At 41.9% G+C, this 9,541-nt stretch overlaps 1 long non-coding RNA gene across 2 annotated transcripts; it reads left to right on the forward strand.

Moving 5' to 3' along the window:
- Positions 1 to 5,246: 5,246 nt before the first annotated feature.
- LOC123730528 (uncharacterized) lies at positions 5,247 to 8,531 on the forward strand. Of its 2 annotated transcripts, XR_006761984.1 has the most exons (5): positions 5,247 to 5,471; positions 6,312 to 6,870; positions 7,024 to 7,184; positions 7,321 to 7,397; positions 7,545 to 8,531. It is a non-coding gene; the product is annotated as an uncharacterized lncRNA (long non-coding RNA). The 2 variants fall into 2 exon arrangements; XR_006761983.1 differs by having other exon boundaries at positions 7,024 to 7,397; positions 7,545 to 8,530.
- The last annotated feature ends 1,010 nt before the right edge of the window (positions 8,532 to 9,541 follow it).

The raw sequence follows: 9,541 nt of genomic DNA on the forward strand, positions 1-9,541 counted from the left end.
GTCAAGAGTCGCCGGAACTGCCCGTCAGTCAAGAGTCGCCGGAACTGCCCGTCAGTCAAGAGTCGCCGGAACTGCCCGTCAGTCAAGAGTCGCCGGAACTGCCCGTCAGTCAAGAGTCGCCAGAACTGCCCGTCAGTCAAGGGTCGCCAGAGCCGCCCGTCAGTGAGGAATCGCCAGAGCCGCCCGTCAGTGAAGAGTCGCCAGAGCCACCCACTAGTCAGGAGCTGCCAGAGTGGCCAGACTGCCCGGAGATGCCAGAGTGGCCAGACTGCCTGGAACTGCCAGAGTGGCCAGACTGCCCGGAACTGCCAGAGTGGCCAGACTGCCAACTGCCAGAGTGGCCAGACTGCCCGGAACTGCCAGAGTGGCCAGACTGCCCCGAGCTGCCAGACTGCCCCGAGCTGCCAGAGCTGCCAGACTGCCCCGAGCTGCCAGACTGCCCCGAGCTGCCAGACTGCCCCGAGCTGCCAGAGTGGCCCGACTGCCTGGAATGGCCAGAACCGGAGCCACCTCCAGATATAGGTGGGTTGGGGAGGGGGGGTGTAGCACAGTGCCGTTGTTGACGGCAGCCACCCTCCCTTCCCTCCCTTTAGTAGGGGGAATTTTTTGTTGTTGTTGTTGTTTGGGGTTGTTGTTTTCTTGTTTTTCTTAAGGTGCTTCCGGGGTTAGCACCTTTAGGGGGGGTACTGTCACGTCCTGGCCAGTATAAGGGTTAATTGGTATAGTAGTTTGGTCAGGACGTGGCAGAGGGTATTTGTTTTATGTGGTTAGGGGTGGTGTTTTTCTAAAAAGGGTATTTGATTTAAGTATTCCGGGGTTTTTGGGCACTGTTTGATTTTCATGTATTCTATGTTGAGTCTAGTGTGTCTGTTTCTATGTTTGGGGTTCATTGGGGTTGGGACTCTCAATTGAAGGCAGGTGTTGTCTATTTGCCTTTGATTGAGAGTCCCATATATGAGTGTGTGTTTGTCTGTTGTGGGAGATTGTTTTTGCACTGCGTTAGGATAGCCTGCAAAATTGTTGCACTGTCATTGTTTATTGTTTTTGTATAGTGTTCACGTGAGCGATTAATTAAATTCAAAGATGAACACGACATCCGCTGCGTATTGGTCTACATTTTCAGACGACGATTTCACTATATCGTCAGAAGACGAAGACAGGCGTGACAGTTCTATCTTTTCTGGAGGATAAAACTAAATTGTAACCAGCTTTGTAAGGCTTGTTTAAGAAAGTGTGATACTTTAAACAAAATGTACATTTCATGAAATGAGAAGTTGTAATCTGTATAAAGGCAAAAAAAGGCCATTTATGAACAAAGGATGAGCCTTAATAATCTACTGGAGAAGTATAACTTATGTATGAGTGAAGCTTTTAGTGAGAGGTTTAAATCTTTAATATTTAATCATTTTAGCCCCCAAACTCATATTCATGATATGAATAGGCTTGTTTTTTAGCCAGGTAGCCTCGGACAACAAAAAATGAAAGCGTGAACTGTATATGATAGAACGTTTCTTCGACATGAAAGACAGGAGGGTGGCATTGGTATTTCTCTACAAGCATGGTGAGTCAACATGCCTTTTCTACTTGAAACGGTGCTGGAATAGCAGAGGCAGCTCCTGTTTTCTTTGCAACTTGCGGTAACTCTCTGTGGTTCTAAATCAATAGTTGTTTAGTGGTCCAAAAATTTCAGAAACATTAACTTGCTTGACCATGCTGTAGGTCATGCACGTAACTGTTTGTTACATGCAATATGCTTTGTGGGGATTCACCGGACAGAGGTTGCTCTCTGGTTTTGTGATGAAACAAAGGAATGGTTGAATTTATTATGCCACCATGTCTTCTTATTGTCTCAGCCTTAGGCCTATATATCACGGTCACAAGGCATATGAACTAGCAGGTTATGTAGCAAACAATTCAATTAATATGGCTTTTTTTTCTTTCTTGGCTTCCCCAGTGATTTTACCCACACACCGCTACTGTGTTGTGCTCCCCCCACCCCCACCTTTTCATTGAAAAATATTTGTTTAAAAAAAAATTATTGTGCAGTTTTTTCTCCCACCCTCCTTTGCTCCCTCCATCAGGTTGTGTCCTAGAGTCATTCTAGCAAGCTGACATTCCATTAGAGGTCTGTCCATGCTAATTAACGCCTAATTTGAAAAAGTCCCCCACTTTCTTTCTTTCACTTCCTCTCTCTTCTCGCTCCCTCTCTCACTTTCTCTCTCTCTCCCTCCTTCTCTTCTACCCCACTCCACTGTGGCTTGGTCATTTGTTTTACATTCCATAGAGACACAGAGACAGGATGTGCCTTGGGACGGAGGGTACGAAACACAGCTCGGTGGGCACCCACCTAACTCCCAACCAACATCCTCATCCATCCGTACGTCAGTAAATAAATCCCCCCCGCATTCACCTCGCTGCCTTCAACCTTTGAAGTCAGATCATTAGTTGCTTTACACACCTGAAGAATCACATATTGGGAGATGGAAACATCAAATGCACTCGAAACTAACCACAGCAGGGAGAGAGAGACACCTGATGAAAAAATAGAAAGGTGCTGGAAGAGTTTCTGAGGGAACCAAATGGCACAAGCAGCGAGGCAGATGATCATACATACACTACCGTTCAAAAGTTTGGGGTCACTTAGAAATGTCCTTGTTTTGAAAGAAAAACAATTTTTTTGTCAGACTGGCCAATAAAAAGAAAAGATTAAGATGGGCAAAAGAACACAGACACTGGACAGAGGAACTCTGCCTAGAAGGTCAGTGTCACGTCCTGACCTGTAAAAGGGGTTGTTTGTTATTGTAGTTTGGTCAGGGCGTGGCAGGAGGTGTTTGTTTAGTGTGTTTCGGGGTTTTTGGTTTATGTTCTATGTTTTCTATTTCTATGGGTTTTTTCTAGTTTTTCTATGTCTATGTTAGTTTTGTCAATGACCTCCAATCAGAGGCAACTGTTTGTTGTTATCTCTGATTTGAGGCCATATTTAGTTGTGTGTGTTTTCACTTGTGTTTCTGGGTGGTTGTTTCCTGTTTAGTCTGAGCACCTTACGGGACTGTTTTTGTCGTTTGTTTTGTGTAAGTGTTTTTTCCCTTCTAATAAAAAGATGATCAATATACCCGCTGCATTTTGGTCTACTTACAATGATGCTTGTTACAGCCAGCATACCGGAGTCGCCTCTTCGCTGTTGATGTTGAGACTGGTCTTTTGCGGGTACTATTTAATGAAGCTGCCAGTTGAGGACTTGTGAGGCGTCTGTTGCTCATACTAGACACTCTAATGTACTTGTCCTCTTGCTCAGTTGTGCACTGGGGCCTCCCACTCCTCTTTCTATTCTGGTTAGAGACAGTTTGCGCTGTTCTGTGAAGGGAGTAGTACACAGCATTGTACGAGATCTTCAGTTTCTTGGCAATTTCTCGCATGGAATAGCCTTCATTTCTCAGAACAAGAATAGATTGACGAGTTTCAGAAGAAAGGTCTTTGTTTCTGGCCATTTTGAGCCTGTAATCGAACCCACAGATACTCAACTAGTCTAAAGAAGGCAAGTTTTCAGCTGTGCTAACATAATTGCAAAAGGGTTTTCTAATGATCAATTAGCCTTTTAAAATGATAAACTTGGATTACCTAACACAATGTGCCGTTGGAATACAGGAGTGATGGTTGCTGATAATGGGCCTCTGTACGCCTATGTAGATATTCCATAAAAAATCTGCCGTTTCCAGCTACAATAGTCATTTATAACATTAACAATGTCTACACTGTATTTCTGATCAATTTTATGTTGTTTTAATAGACAAAAAAAATAGCTTTTCTTTCAAAAACAAGGACATTTCTAAGTGACTCCAAACTTTCGAACGGTAGTGTACATTTTATCACTCAATTATCAATCCACGATCCGTCATCAACACAGAGACATTCCCGACAGTAACGTCCTTGGAAATACCCTTCATTATAAACCTAATGATGAAGGAAGAGGATTTGAAATTAATGTAATTTTCTGTATGAATATTCGGTCCTTAGGAGAGAGAGCTGCTACTTCTGAGGTGGAATCTGATTTGTCACTGTTTGTGTACACAATAAAAAATAACATTTTTGTTTTTTACGGTAACTTAATGGCAGCTAGTTACTGTAAAAAACGTACAGTATGTTACATTACTGTGAACTTTGTGCGCTCCTCCACCCATCCTCCACCCATCCTCCCTTCACTCTCAACTCCACAGTCCCAGCATGCATTGCACCCACACCACAGTGAGCTGAGGAAGCTGGATCGAGACTATGGTTGTTTTTACCATGGAGGGATTAATCACGTTAATGATTATCCACTCTACCAAAATCCTCCACTGGACATTAGCTGGGAATTAATTACATTTGAACTTAGGATCGGGGTAATTTATTGGGGAGGAGATCAATGATTGCCTGTCTTAACAGCTGTCCTGTAGACATGAAGGACTAAGTTATAACTAGAATACATCTGTTGCATCTTCAAATTACTGTAGGCCCTGGGGTTTCACGGAACCCTGCAGTTATGAAAGGTCTGTAATGACTCCATGTGGTGTAGGAGAGAGAACAAAAAAACATTTGAATCTTAATTAGACTCCACATCTAAAAGTATTCATTCATTCTATTACTTGTTTATTTCCACAACCTAACTTGTTTGCTTGGTTTGATTATCTGATTGAAAAAAATGACAAAAGATGAGCCTAAGAGAGCTAATTGTCTCTTAAAGACCCCACACACCGTAGGCAAAAACATCAATGTCATCATTAGCATTCTCCTATTAAAATCTTTGTCCTTGGCCTTCCTCTGGCTGCTCTGTCTGTCCCCTGCTCTACTTGTGTCCCTGTCACCACGCACGCACACACACACACACACACACACACACACACACACACACACACACACACACACACACACACACACACACACACACACACACACACACACACACACACACACACACACACTTCATTGGCAAGGTGAACTCAGCAGGAGGCACTGCATGTAGCTTTGACGATGCAGACGTGAGAGGTCTTCTAAAACTCACTGTGTATGCGTATGCGTGTGTATATGTGCAGATGGAGGACATTTATAAAGAAAGAGATGAGTTCAGTCAGGGCCAGGCCTTGCCTTTTGGGGGCCTGTCATGCCAAACAGTGTCACCCTCTACGTCACAATGGGATTCGATGAGTTCTAGCTTCTGTTGCTAGGGCTGTTGCTAGAACTTGCAACATTCTGACCGGATTACATAATGAACCAAAGCGTCCATTGCTATACTGGTTGCTTGGCTCTATTTTACCTCGGAGGAGGATGCGGGCAGTTCAAGTTCTATTTCACCGCATAAACGCTTGCTCAGTCCGCGCAAAATTATTACCTCAGAATTGCTCTCCAAGGACAGGGTTTTTGATGGTGACAACCTGCGGACTACCTGCTGCTTCAGAGGACCGAAAAGACTGGAAAGAGAACACTTTCTTTACCATGTATTGTCTAACTACATATTGTTAAATAGGAATATGTAATTTAAGCTGTTTTTATAGATTGACGTTTCTAGCTACTGTACTTACGTACCTCAGCCTGTCTGCAGACAGTTTTATTTAGCTAACGTTAGCTAGCTAGCAAGCAAGCTTCTGTAACTTTTATTGCAGCTTTCTGTTTGTATGTAGCTTGCACTTCAATGCCATCCTTCGAGGAGATTTTCTTTTATCTTTTCAACCAGGCGAAGTACTATTTAGACACCACTGATCTCGACAAGAGGCGCAAAATTCAGATGAATTCACAATTCAGCGTAACATTAAACAGTTAACTTCAATTAGATAACTGGACGGATTTAGTTATGAACAACCATTTTCCATCTAACGTTAGCTAGTCGCAAGCTATACACATAGTTCATTGGAGGCTGCTGAGGGGAGGATGGCTCATAATAATGTCTGGAATGGAGTAAATGGAATGGTATCAAACACATGGTTTCCATGTTTGATACCATTCAAATGAATCCATTCCAGCCATTATTATGAGCCGTCCTCCCCTCAGCAGCTTCCACTGATATAGTTATATGTCTATCACATTGAGGTGTCTAGCTATAAGTTACACCTGATCAATCAAATGGACAGGTGTAAACTAGATGTCTTCACTCGAAATACACAGAGGGGGGGAGAAAGTGAGAAAGAAAGGATGAAAATATGAGAGGGAGAGAGAGGTGGGAAGAGCGTGGAAGACATACAGGGAGAGAGATGGAGAGAGAGAAACAGAGAGAGAAAGACAGCAGTGCAAATATACTTAGACTTGAGTATTTCAACAACTCTTCTCTCCGAACTTGTTAGGCAATGATATATACCTACGGGGGAAGGATGGCCAGCCACACAGGAAGGTGATTTTTACTAAGGAGGAGAAGGAGGCCGTGCTGCCCGAAATGCATGCTGGCCATTTCGGAGTGAACCCCATGAATGCTAAAATCAACATACGCTTCTTCTGACGGGGAAGTGTCAAGGAGGTGGACAGTTGGGCAAGTGAAATAACCTTTTGTTTATCAGTCACATTATATTATATCTGAAATTATTATGATTTCAATTAATGTCATATCAGAGAGCACACAATGTTTCAATTTGTCACTTTTTGCATAAAGGTCAGTACCCTGTCTAGCCTGACAGAAGTTTGAAAGGGCGAAGACTGTGGCCCCGGAGTTGAAGCCCATCAAAGTTTTTTCACCATGGCATATGATCGGTAATTGTCCCAATTCAAATTTTGCCCTGATAAGTTGTTTTGTAATGGTTTCTTTATTTGACCACTTGCGAGGCCACCAAGGCAATGGTGGACATCTTCAACACCCACGGTTCTCCTGAGGTCATCTTGAGTGACCGAGGTCATGAACACTGGAACAAGGTACTGAACGGATGTTATAGGTCATATTCTGTCACCAATGGTTTGTTTTATTAATTTTTTACAATTTGTTTTTGTTTTTCCATAGTACATAATCAGACATATTTAAATATCTTTCAAGGTCAATAGATGTCGCTTTCCTACTCCCTCCTCCAGGTTTGGTGACTGACCAACCAGACCCTCAAGACTGCCATTGGCAAGTCCCTTGATTGGCACAGTACCAGGAAGGGTGGGAAAACAACGTGAAGGTAATTCTCTTAGCACACAACAGCAGCATCCAGGCTGAGTACGGACAGGAGCCGTAGCTGTTGACTGAGGTAAACAATGCAACTGTATATACAATTATTCCAGATACTGTAATCTTTCAAATTTGTGATTGACTTAGTGTTTTTGTTTGTCTATTGCTATTTTTGTATAACGTACTTACTGAAACCCCACCTGATGTGGTGGAAGTTGTCGAACCAGATCAGAACGCTTTCGAGTACTACCTACAGGCACGGACTAAGAAGGATGTGGATGTTTTTGACCAGGTAAAAATGATTGTCCGCTGTTAATTTATTTTATAACACTGCACTAATCCATCAAATTTTCTCACAGTTGAGTGTAACCTGTGTGTTTGCTTGTTTTACGTTTCTGTCTCCTACCTTTTTCCTTTGAACTTTGCTCCTGTTTTCCAGGTTTGGGTTCTGCCCAACACCCAGACGTGGATCCACCCTATGTCCTCCATTACCAACCACCCTCTAACTTTTCATTACATCATCTACAGCTACCGTTGTTGTCATGTTGTCATTATCTGCTAAGAAAGTTTTCTTGCACTATCTAAACACTAGCACTGCAAATACTCAGAACAAAGAGAGCAGCAGTGCCTGGACTTTGCAGTCTCCCTCTTAAAGTCCCCCTTCTGAGACTGGCTGCCTGTTGAGAACAAGTGACAGGCAAAATTCCACACACCAGAATTCAGTATTTTAGTCTATGATTGCCATGTGAGTGGAAATAAATTAATGACACAACTGTACCAAAAACTATCAAAGTTTATGTATTAAAATCTTAAATATTGCCAGGTTGGTTTTCACAGCTGTTTCACAAGATGTTCATTATTGTAAGTTGTAAGGTATCCTTTGATGGTATTTATTTGTTCCACATTATTCATTGTTGTATCCTAGGACCTACAATAGATACATACTGTATATGAGCTGCGTGAGAAAAATACATCGTAATAAAGGACTACTGAAATTATATTATTTCAGTGTAGATAAGGGAAGGGCAGGTTAAAATAAAAACATGACAGCCTGACAAGCCAGTGTATGAATCAAATGGATTTGCATATGAATGGAGTAGAAATTAGCTGACTTTGGGATCTGTAAGGTAAGTCACTTTAATGTGTCAAGCAGATTACACGTTTCTTTGCCATTTGTATCATGAAGGAGAGGCAATGCATGCTTGAATTTTATCAAGTACAAAGGGAAGAGGTAGAAAGGATGCTGTTGTCTCTTTTGGATGACAAGTCACCTGGTACCGATAATCTTGGCGCCAAATTGCTTAGAGTTACAGCTAACCAAATATCTACCCCAATCATATTTTTAATAGGTGCTTGATGTATGGGGTGTGCCCAGAAGTCTGGAAAGAGTCAAAGGTTATTCCACTACCTAAGGATGAAAAATCTGCATTTGTCCAATAAGCTTGCTGCCTGTGTTAAGTACATTATTGGAAAAAATTGTATCTCTACAAATCAATAATTATTTCTCATGTAATGGTCTGATAAAGGGTTTCCAGCATGCATGCAAAGAAGGGCATTCTATGAGTATGGCCTTAGCACAAATGACAGATGGTTGGTTAAAGAGTATGGATGAGGAAGTTAGTTGGTGCAGTGTTGCTAGATTTCAGTGCTGCTTTTGATGTAATTGATCATGAACTGTTACTAGGTAAACTCAAATGTTATGGTTTTAAGTCTGCTGCTCTATCCTGGATGGAAAGCTATCTATCCAGAAGGCAAAAAGTGTTCTTTAATATTAGCTTTCAAACAGTAAAGATATACACTGTGGTGTTCCTCAAGGAAGTTGCCTAGGCCCACTTTTCTCCTCTATCTTTACTAATGATTTACCTTCAGTAAAGAACAAAGCAAGAGTTGTCATGTATGCTGATGACTCTACAATGTATAGCGCAGCACAGAATTTAATGAGCTAACAGATGTACTGAGCAGTGAACTAAGAATGGTGTCTGAGTGGGTTGATATGAACAAATTGGTGTTGAACGTTTCTAAAACAAAATGTATTGTATTTGGCTCAAGATATATGCTTGCTGATGATCCCCAATTGAATGTGTTGATGAATAGAATACATGTAGAGCAAGTGAAAAAAAACTGCTAGGCGTCATGTTGGACTCAGCTTTATCATGGTCAGAACACATAGATCATATTGTTATTAAGATGGGTAAGGGAAGTACTGTTACAAGAAAATGTTCAGAGTATGTAACATCTAGCACACTGAATCAGGTGATTCAATCCCTGGCCTTATCACACTTAGACCACTGTCCAGTTATATGGTCATCTGCAGCAAAGAAAGATATAAAAAAGCTCCAAATCGCTCAAAACAGGGCTGCCAGATTAGCTCTTCATTGTGCTATCTATATGAATATTATACAAATGCATTAGAATCTCTCATGGCTTCATGTTGAA

The sequence above is a fragment of the Salmo salar genome, chromosome ssa25, assembly GCF_905237065.1.
Source record: "Salmo salar chromosome ssa25, Ssal_v3.1, whole genome shotgun sequence".
Lineage (NCBI taxonomy): Eukaryota > Metazoa > Chordata > Actinopteri > Salmoniformes > Salmonidae > Salmo > Salmo salar.